Source organism: Eubalaena glacialis, chromosome 19, assembly GCF_028564815.1.
Source record: "Eubalaena glacialis isolate mEubGla1 chromosome 19, mEubGla1.1.hap2.+ XY, whole genome shotgun sequence".
Lineage (NCBI taxonomy): Eukaryota > Metazoa > Chordata > Mammalia > Artiodactyla > Balaenidae > Eubalaena > Eubalaena glacialis.
Genome location: NC_083734.1, coordinates 48,898,778 through 48,911,655, shown reverse-complemented (window position 1 = coordinate 48,911,655; position 12,878 = coordinate 48,898,778). Strand labels below are relative to the sequence as shown.

General features: G+C 41.1%; 1 protein-coding gene across 11 annotated transcripts in view; it reads left to right on the top strand.

The window, feature by feature from the left end:
- Positions 1 to 4,693: 4,693 nt before the first annotated feature.
- The window catches only part of STRADA (STE20 related adaptor alpha), a 29,136-nt gene continuing 20,951 nt past the window's right edge, over positions 4,694 to 12,878 (top strand). For 5 of the 11 annotated variants that reach the window (XM_061175413.1, XM_061175410.1, XM_061175412.1 and 2 more), the window contains exon 1: positions 4,694 to 5,083. The gene's annotated coding sequence lies outside the window, so the exon portion shown is untranslated. Of the gene's footprint in view, positions 5,084 to 5,149; positions 5,237 to 12,878 lie in introns of those variants that run through there. The other 6 variants (XM_061175417.1, XM_061175411.1, XM_061175409.1 and 3 more) reach the window with 2 other exon arrangements.

The window sequence follows — 12,878 nt, the reverse complement described above, 5'->3', positions numbered from 1 at the left end:
ATGGGAAAGGGTTGGGTTTTTTGTGGGAGAGGGGTGGGTGGGTATTTTTTGTTGATTCTTTATGTGCAGGTGTGTTCTGAGGCAATAACAAGTTGCTGTGAAAACAGCATGTGCTGCTGCCTTTGTAACTGCATGGAAACTTTTCACATGGGTTTTTCTCTAGGTTAATGCAGAAATGTATAAACTGGGAGATGCAAATGTAATTTTTTTAACAGTTCATGAAATTAAGTTATTAAAATAACAAAATTTAATTACCTTAATGCTATATAATTCTAGAATTAGCCTTGTTTTACAAACCTTTAACCTGCATTTTAGAAATCAAAGTTGGTATGCTTAGCTATCTTTTGATTAATAAAAGCTTTCTTAAAGTCCCACACATTTGGACCATGGCAGCTAATTTTGTAATTTAAGCATTCATATGAACTACCTATGGACATATATTAAACTAATTGACAAAAGTCTCAGAGTGCCGCCTTTACTTTTCTGGGGTTGCCCTACAAGAGTATAAGCCCATAGGAATGTTCTTCTTGTTCAATAAAAGTCAGCACTGAAGTGCTTTTCCCTCAAAAGAGTTAGCATTGACAGTAATCCTTTAGTTGTTACCAGTTTTTGGTGTTTTGTTTTGTTTTTCGGCTGTGCTGCACGGCTTGCGGGATCTTGGTTCCCCAACGAGGGATCAAACCTGCGCCCTCGGCAGTGAAAGCTTGCAGTCCTAACCACTGGACCACCAGGGAATTTCCACTAGTTATTTTAATTAATGTTTTATATTTTTAGAGCCCCATTATGTCATTGATGGGCTTCTCCCCAGAGTCCCCTACTAGAGTTGAGACACCCTTGTCTCTCCTGTGACTGAGAGGACAAAGAGAGGAGAATGTTGTTGACTGGCACACGTTGGAAAACCTGTCTTGTCCTCCAGTCTTGTCTGCATTGCCTGGGCACTTAGCAGTACCACAGCAAGTGCTGGACTGGAAGATAGAGACTTGGCCTTTAGTGCCGGCAAAACCAGTTACTAATCCTTTGACTTTGGGCAGGTAACCTCTTTGAGTCTCTGTTCTGATCTTCCTTCTACAAAGTAAGGGAAGTAATTATTTTCTCTACCTACCTCAAATGTAGGTCAACACCAAGAGGTAATATATGTAAAATTCTCCTGTAAATGGTAGCACTTTAAAAAATGTATCATCTAGGCCTATTCTCCAAGTGGTGTATTTTTGCTTTATTCTGTTTTGCTTTTCTTTCTCTCAGTGGAAACCAAGCAGATCCTTTCAGAGTTCTCTAACTTTATCTGCAAAACTTGACAAGGTATTATTGGGGTGGGGGGGGATAGTTTACAATTCTGTTTCCTTAATAATAGAAACTTTCCTTGTCAGGCACCAGATGTGAAACTCTTTTCTTTAGATGGAACTTAGACCAAAGAAAAACATTAATTGGCATTCTCATTCCACCCATCCAATAGGAATTGGAAACGTGAAAATTACTTAGAGCAGTGTTGTACGAGGATCTAGTCGTTTTGGTGTGAGGGATGAAATACTGTACTTAATCACCCCAGATTCTCTTTCCTTACTGTTCCTGGCTCCATGAATTCAAATTCATGCTTTGAATTATTTGAAAGCGTGTAAGAGGGAGAAGACAGTTATACCCATAAGAGTGGCTTCTATTACACACTACTAAAACAATAGTGAATAGTATTTTCTCAGTTTCTGGAGTTTGGTGATGGGCTAAAGATTTATTTGCATTTGGAAAAAAGTGTAATGTTTTTATCTTTGCACAAGTTGAATGCCATCTTCTCAGCTCTGTGAACTGAGAGGTAATACCAATTTCAGAAGAAGGTTTTTTGTTTTGTTTTTTTTCCCTGAAAGGGAGAACTTTGTGTCTACTACTATACTGCTCTTAATGGATATTATTAGGTTATATTTTCGTCTTTTAAAATTAATTGTCCTCTTTAATTTCACCTATTTTGCTTTTCCAAATAGTGTAACTTTTATTTATGTAAAAGACACCCAGGCCTTTTAAAGTATTTAGTTCCATGGGAGTTATTTGGAGATCAGATAATATCATATACGCCTAGGTTATTTGTTGTAACAACTTTGCTTTCCTATCACATTTCCAACTTAAATGCTTAAATAGCTTTCTTTTGCCTCTTTTTCTTGCATGTTAACTGCATCACTTAGCAAGGTTGTAGCAAAGCTAGAATTGAAGCTAGTTTTCTGCTTCAGGAAAGAGCCCTGGGTTTGTGGGTAGGGACCCAGGTGCTGTCCTAGTGCTGTAACAAGTCTCTTTCCTTATCTATAGGTGGGCATCATCTACTCTGCCCTTTCTAAAATGCCTTTTCAGAGGATATTAGATAACATGTATAAAGTGCCTTGACATATAAAATGCTCTATAAAATAATCCTGCTCAACTTGTTAAACTACACATTGTAAGCATTTCTAGCTCTCACTTGAGTATTGTAGGCAATTAGTTTTACCCTTCTCACAGTTAATTTATGTGGTATCTTGAAGAGGGCAGTGCACTCCGGGTGCTCAGGGTTAAAAACAAAATAGCCAGGATCTTCAGTCCATCTCCATTCCTCTAGGCTTCAAGCAAGTTTCAGAAGGCTCCAGAAATCTTGGAGAGTCCCAGCCCTTATGATACATAAGTGAAAAGCAATAGGGAGTTTGTGCATCCCATGACTCAAGTCAAAAGCAAAGCAAGGAGAAACTGAGTTTGTAAACTCTCAAAATTGACCTTTCATTACACCAGTTTTCTAATTAATCTGGATTTAGGAGGCCCTTTTCCAAGGAAATTTGCTCCTTGAAACAGAGTCTAGGCCAAAAGTTTCTCAAAATAGCTTTTGTGGGCAGTCATGAAGATGGGGAGATCTTTTAGCCCCCTTGACCAACTGACATCCAGTTAGAAAATGACATAGCTACTGGGCTGGACATTAGAACAGATGAGAAGTACTTCCGTGTTTAAATTCCCCATTGTGGTGGCTGCATCAAGTCTGGCATCTTTCAGGCACTGACTCCTCTAGTACCCTTGATTCCAAAGACCACACGTGAAGAAGTTGTTTTCAAGAGAACATCGCGGGGGACTTCCCTGGTGGCACAATGGTTAAGAATCCACCTGCCAATGCAGGGGACGCGGGTCCAATCCCTAGTCCTGGAGGATCCCATATGCTGCGGAGCAACTAAGCTCCTGTACCACAACTGCTGAGCCTGCTCTCTAGAGCCCGCAAGCCACAACTACTGAGCCCGCGTGCCACAACTGCTGAAGCCCACCTGCCTAGAGCCCGTGCTCCACAACAAGAGAAGCCACTGCAATGAGAAGCCCAGGCACTGCAATGAAGAATTGCCCCCCCTCGCCGCGCGCAGGAACTAAGACCCAACGCAGCCAAAAATAAATAAATAAAAATAAAGTTATGGAAAAAAACCACATTCAGTAATTAAAAAAAAAAAATTTCAGGGATTTTACTTCAATTTCTGCTACTATCTTGCTCTGTCAATTTACCGAGTTTGCTGCTGAGAGAAGTATCTTATTTGATGACAGAATAGTGAGGATACTGTTTTGGAATGTTAAAGCACTAGATAAGAGCAAAGTGATGTGTGTAAAATTCAGTGAGATCCTGAGATGCACTGGCAGAGTTCACATTCAGTTTCGGCATCAAATTTCCATCGGTCTCTGTTTGAATGGAGCGAACTTCTTCCCCGTCTTGGAAGTGAGACCAGTATAAATCTGTGTCAAGGGTCGTAGCTGGGAAGGGCGAGTGTTCATTACTTGATGGCGTATATCCAGTTTTGGATCTAGCCCACCGCACCCCTGTGGGCGGAGTAAGTCACTGAAAAAAAAAAAAGTCTTGCAGAAGGAAGACTTGCTCCATCCCTTACTGCTTCATCCTTTCTCAAGCCCTGCATGCCTTGGCTTAGGCTAGCTTCCCCAGCAAGGCAAACCTGACAGGTTTCTGCAAACAGAACATGTCTCTCAGAGTTGTGGGTAGGGAAGGATCCAGGACCAAAAAGATCCAGAGGGGGAAAAAAAGATAGTTGAGATACTTTCCTCCTTTTACCTAAGGTGGCACAGAGAAAGGGTGAGATTCCCCTTTGTAGCTTGTCAGTCTTGTGCCCGAGAGGCCAAAGTGAGGGGCATTTGAGATATCTTCAAGGAAACTGCGAGACTGATTTTTCCACTTAAGTCCCACCACACGAAAGGAAAAAGAACTTTAAATAAGTACTCAAAGTAGCCAAGTCAGCAGCCAGTGTTGGTTTGCCTTATTCTGGTCCCCTTGACTCTTCATTACTGAAATCATCCCACTGCCTTCCTGCTTCGGGGATGGAGGCTCTGGAGAGCCCTTTTCGGACCCCGAAGGCCACACCAACGACAAGCTAGGTCTTTGGCTTCCACACGCGGGGGGAAACGGGTCCCCTCCGTTGGAGACCGAATGCCCTCAGGTATGCGCAGCGCGTAATGAGGTAACTCAGCACTGGAGAACCGCTCTGTGAGAGGCCGCTGCTGAAGGCCCGCCGCACCAGACGAGACACAGGAACCTGGCAGAGCTTCCCCACCTGCCGGACCGAGCGGGCCGGGGCGGGCCTTCCTCTCCGGGGCGGGGCGGGGCGGGGCGGGGCGGGGCGGGGCCGGGGCGGGGCCGGGGCGGGGCCGGGGCGGGGCGGGGCGGTTCTCTACCAGCCCTCCCCGGGTCCCTCTACTGCGCATGGCACGTTGCGTACCTCCCTCCCAGCAACTGGCCTGGCGGCAATGCGGCCTTAAACCAAGGAGGCGGAGCTGAGATTGGGTCGGGATTGCTTGCTAACTCCAGGACCAGGTACCGGGCTGGCGGGGCCGCCTGGTGCGCTCCAGGGATCGGTCCCTCCTTGCCCTGACGCCGATACCATCTCCTCGGGGGCGGGCCTCCGACAGAGCGGCCATCCTGAGCCCCGCCTCGCCCTCTACGGGCCCCTTTTCACCCGAATTCTTCTCGATTCCCGCAACGAGGGGCTGCAGCCCGAGAGCAAAATAGTCTTGGGCCTGGCCCGGAGACACCGGAGCAGAGTTGCCGGGCGGAAGAGGCGAGCGCCTGCTGCCTCTCCTCTTCCCCCCTCATTTTCAGGTGGGAAACCTGGGGCCCAGGTGGCAGTTTGTCCTGATCTGGCAAAGAGGAGGCATATCCTAGGCTGCCCTCTCCCCGCATCCCCCACCTCATCCCCATCTCATCCCAGGCTGGATAGGCAGTGGGTCAAGCCCTCGTAAGGACAGAGATCAGGTACTCCCTGAATCAGCCTTAACAGAGCTTCTGATTGTCTTGTTTTCCAAAATGTTTAAGTGCCCACAGTAGATTGGGGTGGAGATGAGGGGCGGGGGTAGGGAAGTGAGCGAGAGGGAAGGGGTGTGGTTAAATAAAATTGTTCAAGTTTTCAGGAAATGGGGAACTAACTTCTCTGCCCAGCCTTCTGCTAAGATATCCTAGTATAGTCTAACTTGACTTCTCCCAAAAGAGCAAAAGCCGTTCGAATTGATTCTTTTCTTACTGTAATATCTGTTGGGGTAGAACCGTATTCCAATATGTATTTGTGGCATTAAAACAGTTTTTCATTGATTGATGGATACTTCTCTTTAGAGACCCCCCCAAGACTGTTTCTTGTCCCTGAGAGTTGAAGAAACCAAATCTTTTCTGATTTTCAAATCTCCTCAGGCCGGGAGCCTATTCAGCCATAAGTTAGTGCTGAACGGGGTAAATCTGTTGCCCTCCCCCCCCACCCTTTAACTAGGTTTCTTAGAGGTATTGTGGCTCAAATGCAGTGTTTATAGTTGTATCGCAGACATGGAGGAAGTTTAGAAAACCAGTGATAAAAATAGGGAAAAAAGGAAAAATTAAATCAAAGTAAATGAATCTCCTTTCAATACCACTTGGCATCTGGTCAACCTCATTGTCAAATCAGGTGATGCTTTTTCAGTCATTATATCTTTGCACACACAGTCTTGACACTTCTCCCTAAGCTTCTCTGTTATCACTCATGGTTTCTAGAGCACAGGCTTTGGAACAGACCTAATCAGTCCTCCACCACTTGCCTGTGTAACTTTGTTTTTTTGTTTGTGTGTTTTTTATTTTTTGGCCATACCACACAGCGTGTGGTATCTTAGTTCCCCAGCCAGGGATCGAACCTGCAGTGGAAGTGTGGAATCTTAACCACTGGACCATCAGGGAAGTCCCATGCCTGTGTAACTTTGGGCATTTAACCTCTCTGAGTCTTAATTTCCTGATCTGTAAAACGAGGATCTATAATACTTATTGTGAGCTGATCTCCGTGAAGCGTTTGGCACAGATCCTGGCACATACTAAGTTCACATAAGTGTCTGCTGCTTTTATTATTTTTACCATTATTATTTTAACAGATACAGGAGTGCCAATATTAAGTGTTGGTCACAGTAGCCCCTGGGAATGCAACAGTGAACGAAATGCGTTCCCTGCCTTCACAGAGTCTCTATTCTAGTGGAGGAAACTGATAAATAGGCAGTTAAGAGAGTGGTAGGTATAAGGGTTGAATACAGAGGCCAGACATCTAACATGGGTGGGGTGGGGCGGTCAGGGAGGACTTCCTGTAGCACAGGACACCTGAGATGAGTAGTGAAGGACAGGTAAAAGTTAACAGATTGGGAGAGTGTTAGTGGTCCACAAGGGGAAGCAGGATCGTTAAAGTTTTTCCTTTGGGTTCCATTTCCTACCTGCCTTTCAAGCTTCATGTCCTAAATATGGACCTATCCCAAGGCTTACTTCCCAGCTTTCTGCTTTTCTCTCACCATTTTCTTCTTTAGTGAATTTTTGTCGCTCATATAGCTTTAGCTGCTAACTTTCAAATCCACATAGCCATTTCTAACCCCTCTTTGAAGCATCAGTCTTTTCAGTACTTCTCTAACTGAATGCTATTTCTGCTTGGGATATATAACTGTTTTCTCAACCTCAGTATGACCTAAAAACTCAAACTCATCTTTCCACCAAAACTTCCATCTCTGAGCTTTCCCATTCTGTCTTTGACACGCTACTCTTTTCCCAGTTACTTGGGCACAAAAAAAAAAAGTCAGAGCTATCAGAGTTGTTCACAGTTAGAATGGGTTCCCTGATTAGGTAGTGAGTCTCTGGCATGAGAAGTTTTCAAGCAGAGACTAGATAACCTTATATTCAGGAGTTTTTAAAAGCGGTTCTTCCAAAGGGTGGAGGATAGGCTCGATGACTTATGGTGTCCTTACTAACTAAATTTCTTTATTTTTCCTTCTCCTTATCCATCTATTTCTTAATATTCCCTCTGCCACAGGCTCTTATCACCACAGATGTGGTCCAGTATAATTGTATTCTAACTGGCATTCCTTTTCTGGGTTATTTTCACCTCCCCCTCTCCCATTCCTTTGCAGATTAATATTCCTTAGAATGTTCCTTAGAACAAGGCTTCTCAAATGTCAATATGATGGTCCACAGATCAGCAGCATTACCATCATATGGGAGCTTGTTAGAACTATCAGGCCCCGCTTCAGACTTTCTGAATCAAAATCTGCATTTTAAGATCCTCAAGTGATTTACATGCACAATAAAGTTTGAGAGACACTACCGTAGACCACTGTTTTGTGTTTGTCACCTTTCTGTTCAAAACCTACAGTGGCTTCCTACTGCCTGCTGAATAAAATCCGTGATCTAGCATGCACTTAAGGCCTGTTAATTGTTCTCATATGTGTGGAGTTCTGCTTCTGTAACCGCCCTCACATTAATTGGAGAGTATATGCAAAGTGCTGAAATACTGCTCGGCACATTTGGTCAGTCCTTCAGTATTACTGAGTGCCTACTCTGTGCTAGACGCTATTCTAGAAACCAGGAGATACACCTGTGGATATGTAAGCACTAAATAATCAGCAGCTAATACTATTTTATGCTTGGCATTCCCATTTTCTTTAAGTCCTGTTTGACATTCAAGCCCCACCTCTTCAATGAAACTATCCAGGTCCACCTAGCTAACTGTAATCTTTCCCTTTGCTGAACTTCATAAAGTGTTGCCCATTTCTACTTTTGCATTCCCCAGACCTGCTGAATTAAAATTTTTGGAGGTGGGAGTTTGGGCGGGCATCCGTAGATTTTTCTAACAACACAAATTAATTTGAAACACATCCTGGTTTGGGAACCAGTGGTTCAGATCATTCGCGAAGCTGTTGAAGTGGCAACCTAGAACCAGTTCTTGGGTCTCTCCAATTGAGCAGTTATATTTGTTTATACAGTGTTTTGGAATTGACTTTATTTTCTATTTCCAGTATTTTTTCCAGAGCATAGATAATTCCTTCCGAGGATAAAAATCATCTCTTTATCTACATTAATATTCTCTTTTCTTTCTGTTGTAGACTACAGATGGATATGGATGTTATTTTCTCTTAAATTTCTTTGGCATGGTGCTTTGTGTTTAATGTTATTAGACAATGTGCATTCTAATAATCTTTTTTTTCCAAATTCAATCTATATTTTTACTATTTCATGGCAGGATAAATGATTCTCAACATGGTGGGGTGCGGGCTTCTATAAGATCAGGGTTGGGGTGAGAATAAATGCAATTTGGTAAAAATCTATAGATGATTTTGAAAGGCCTCCTCACTCCCCTGGATTGAAAACCATTGCTTTGATTTCTCTGAAGCAGTTCTAAGGATTTTTAGATTCTGTGTACCACACTAAGTCCCCACCCCCATTGCTGTACCACTGCCACAACCCCTCACAACCCTAGCCCCCCCCTTAAAAAAAGAAGGGAAATGTGGCAGGGTTTTTTCTAGATTCTTCAAAAGCATTTCTGAGTATTTATTTTAGTCATTTTACTTTTAAAATCAACTTTATTCAGATGTAATTCACCTATAACAAAATACACTTTTTTTTGTTTTTTTGGTTTTTTTGGCTGCGCTGGGTCTTTATTGTGGCGTGCAGGCTTCTCTAGTTGCGGCGCACAGGCTCTAGAGCGTGCGGGCTCAGTAGTTGCAGTGTGCGGGCTTAATTGCGGTATGTGGGATCTTAGTTCCCTGACCAGGGATCGACGGGCCCCCTGCATTGGGAGCACAGAGTCTTAACCACTGGACCACCAAGGAAGTCTCAAATACGCCTGTATTAAGTGTACAGTTTGTTGAGTTTTGACAGATACACTCACATAACCACCATGCAATAAAGATACAGAACTTTTCCATCACCCTGAAAAGTTCTCATGTGTCTCTTTGAAGTTGGTCCCTCATCTCACTGTTGGTCCCAGGCAAGCAAGATCTGCTTTCTGGGACTTCCCTGGTGGCTCAGAGTTTAAGAATCCACCTGCCAGTGCAGGGGACATGGGTTCAATCCCTGGTCCAGGAAGATCCCACATGCCACAGAGCAACTAAGCCTGTGTGCCACAACTACTGAGCCTGTGCTCTAGAACCCGCGAGCCACAACTACTGAGCCCATGTGCCACAACTACTGAAGGCTGCGTGCCTAGAGCCCGTGCTCTGCAACAAGAGAAGCCACCGCAATGAGAAGCCCGTGCACCGCAACGAAGAGTAGCCCCGCTCGCCACAGCTAGAGAAGCCTGTGCGCAGCAACGAAGACCCAACGCAGCCAAAAATAATAAATAAAATAAATAACTTTATATATTAAAAAAAGGTCTGCTTTCTGTTGTATTTTTACTTTTTCTAGAATTTCATGTAAATGGAAACAGTATGTAGATCTGTGTCTGACTTCTTTCACTTAACATGAAATTGTTGCCTATATCAGTAGTTTGTTCCTTTTTATTGCTAAGTAGTATTACATTGGTGTATGTACCACATTTTTAAAATCCATTTACCAGTTGGTAGATGTTTGGATTGTTTCCAGTTTGGGGCTCTTGTGAATAATGCTTTTACGAGCATTCATGTACAAGTTTATGAGAAAATATGTTTTCATTTCTCTTGAGTAGATTACCTAGGAGCAGAATTATTGGGTCATAAGAAGCTGCTAAACCATTTTCCAGCGTGGCCATATGTGTTTGCATTCCCACCAGCAACGTATGAGAGTTCCAGTTGGTTGATATCAACACTTGGTATTGTCGGTCTTTATGTTTAGCCATTTTGGTGGGTGTTTAGTGGTATCTCATTGTTGGTTTATGTACATTTCCCTGATGACAAGTGATGTTGAACATCATTTCATGTGCTTAGTGGCCACTCATATATCTTCTGTTCAGATCTGTTGCCCATTGTTTAAGCTGAGTTGTCTTATTATTGAGTATAGAAATTCTTTATATATTCTGTATATAAAGTCCTTTGTAGACACACACACTCACACACATATACATGCACACACAATATGTTTTCTCCCAATCTTTTCATTTTCTTAGTGGTGTCTTTCAAAGGCAGACATTTTTAATTTTGATAAAGATCAATTTATCATATTTTTGTTTTATATTTCATGCTCTTGATGTTCTTTTTTTGAATCTCTACTTATCCCAAGATCATGAAGATTTTCTCCTCTTTTTTCTTTAGTAGTTTTAACTTTCTCTTTAGTTCTATGATCCATTTCAAGTTAATTTTTGTGTACGATGTAAGGTAAGGGTCAATGTTCATTTTTTCTAAATAGATATCAAGTTGTATCCAGACTATCTTTCCCCATGAAATTACTTTGGCCATTCTTTTGAAAATTAATTGACCATATATGCATGGGTCTATTTCTGGATTCTCAGTTCTATTCCACTGATCCATTTGTCCATCCTTAGACCGAAGTACACTGTCTTGATTACTATAGCAATAAAGTAAGTCTGGAAGTCAGGTAATGTAAGTCATAACTTTCCTTTTCAAAACTGTTTTGGCTATTTTAGGTCTCTTGTATTTCCATGTAAACCTTAGACTCAGCTTATCAATTTCTTTTAAGAGTTTGCTGGAATTTTGATTAGCATTGCACTGAATCTGTAGATCAGTTTGGAGAGAATTAACATCTTAATGATATAGAGTCTTCCAATCTATGAACATGGTGCACACCTCTTATCTAGATCATCTTTAATCCCTCTTATCAGTGTTTTATAATTTTAAACGTACAGGTCTTATCCATAATTTATTAAAATATTCCTAATTATTTTATGGTTTTGTAGGTATTATTGATAGTATTGTTTTTTAAATTTCATTTTCTACTTTGTCGTTGCTAGTATATAGAAATACAATTGCATTTTATAATTGACCTTTCTAAATTCATTTTAAGTATAATGATTTTTTTATAGAATACTTAGAGTTTTCTATGTATACAATCATGTCTACATAGAAAATCATAAAGAATTTTACATCTTTTCCAATCTATATGCCTTTTATTTCTTCTTGCCTTTTTGCATTGGCCAAGACCACTAGTACAATGATGAATAGCAGTGATAAGAACATTCTTGCTTTCCTTCTGTCCTTAGAAGAAACTCATTCATTCTTTTTGCTGTTAATAGATGTTAGCTATAAATTTTTTTTTAATTTTTTAATTTAATTTTATTTATTTTTTTATACAGCAGGTTCTTATTAGTCATCAATTTTATACACATCAGTGTATACATGTCAATCCCAATCGCCCAATTCAGCACACCACCATCCCCACCCCCCCAAAATTTTTTGTACATATCTTTTAGCAAGTTGACTTGGTAAATTCTATTTCTATTCTATTCCTAGTTGACCATTCCTAATTGACTAAGAGTTTCTTTTTTTTTAAACTTGTGGGTTAGTGTTGAATTTCGTTAGATGCTTTTTCTCCATCTATTGAAATAATTGTATTTTTACTTGCTTACTCAGTTAATAAGGTACAATGACATTGATTCATTTTTTAAAATTCCTTAAAATTGGTTGTTCTTTATTTGCAAACAACTTCAAACAAAGACAGTTTTGTGTACATTAATTCATTTTTAAATGTTAAAACAATCTTTTATTCCTGAAGTAAACCCCACTCGGTCATGATGTATTACGCTTTTAGCCATTCTAGATATAAATTCTTAACTATAAATAGCAAACATGAAATAAGATCAGGATGATATGAAAAAAGATACATTTGAGAAATGGCAAAAGCTCTTGGAAATGGGTAACAAAAATGTAAAACTTAGTAGAAAGTTTGGAAAATAAAGTTTGAAGTAGTCTCCTAGAAAGCAGAGAGTTGTAAAGTATGAGTGAAATAAATACAAAATTGAGGGCTAATTCTAGAAGTACACCTTTAACTATTAGAGTTTCTGTTCCTATTTCTTGTCAAAGAAATAATATTCCCCAGAATTGGAAGCCCCAAATCTCCACACTACAAAGGCTGACTAAGTGCAACTGACTAAGCAGCTCGTCCAGATTGCAGCAGGATGGAGGGCCTCTGGAAGGCCGTCTCCAGGGGAAAATTGGAATGGATGAGTTTGAGTGTATGGAAAAACACACTGATGAGACTAATAGCAGAAATGTTGAAGTATTTGGAAAAGTTAATAGCTACATGGAAAAACAAGCAAGTGAAAAAATGAGGCAGTTATTAACTCTAGGGGGGAGAAATGAGTGTATGGGAAAGAAGACGTGGTCATCTCTATTTGCCTCAGCGAAGAACCATGTTTGCATAGTCCTAGTAATGTAAATTTGGACTATTAACCAAAATTTATGTCAGAACTATGTTGGGAGAATGAAGGCAGGAATGTAGGGTGCAGGAAGTTGATGTAGGAGAGCTTAGTCTTCCCCTACCGTGGTAGGAAGTTAGTAGATATATGTCTAAAATGGATAAGTCATGACATATAAACAGCATTTAAGAATGATGATAAGAAGGAGGATAAACAGACAAAAGAATTGAAGGTAATTGCTTCTGCAGAGGCGTCAGTGGAGGGTTGGGTCACAAGAAATTTAAAAATTAATTTAGACCAAAAAACCCTATAAAAAACTTCTCTTACAGATATTACAGTATTTCA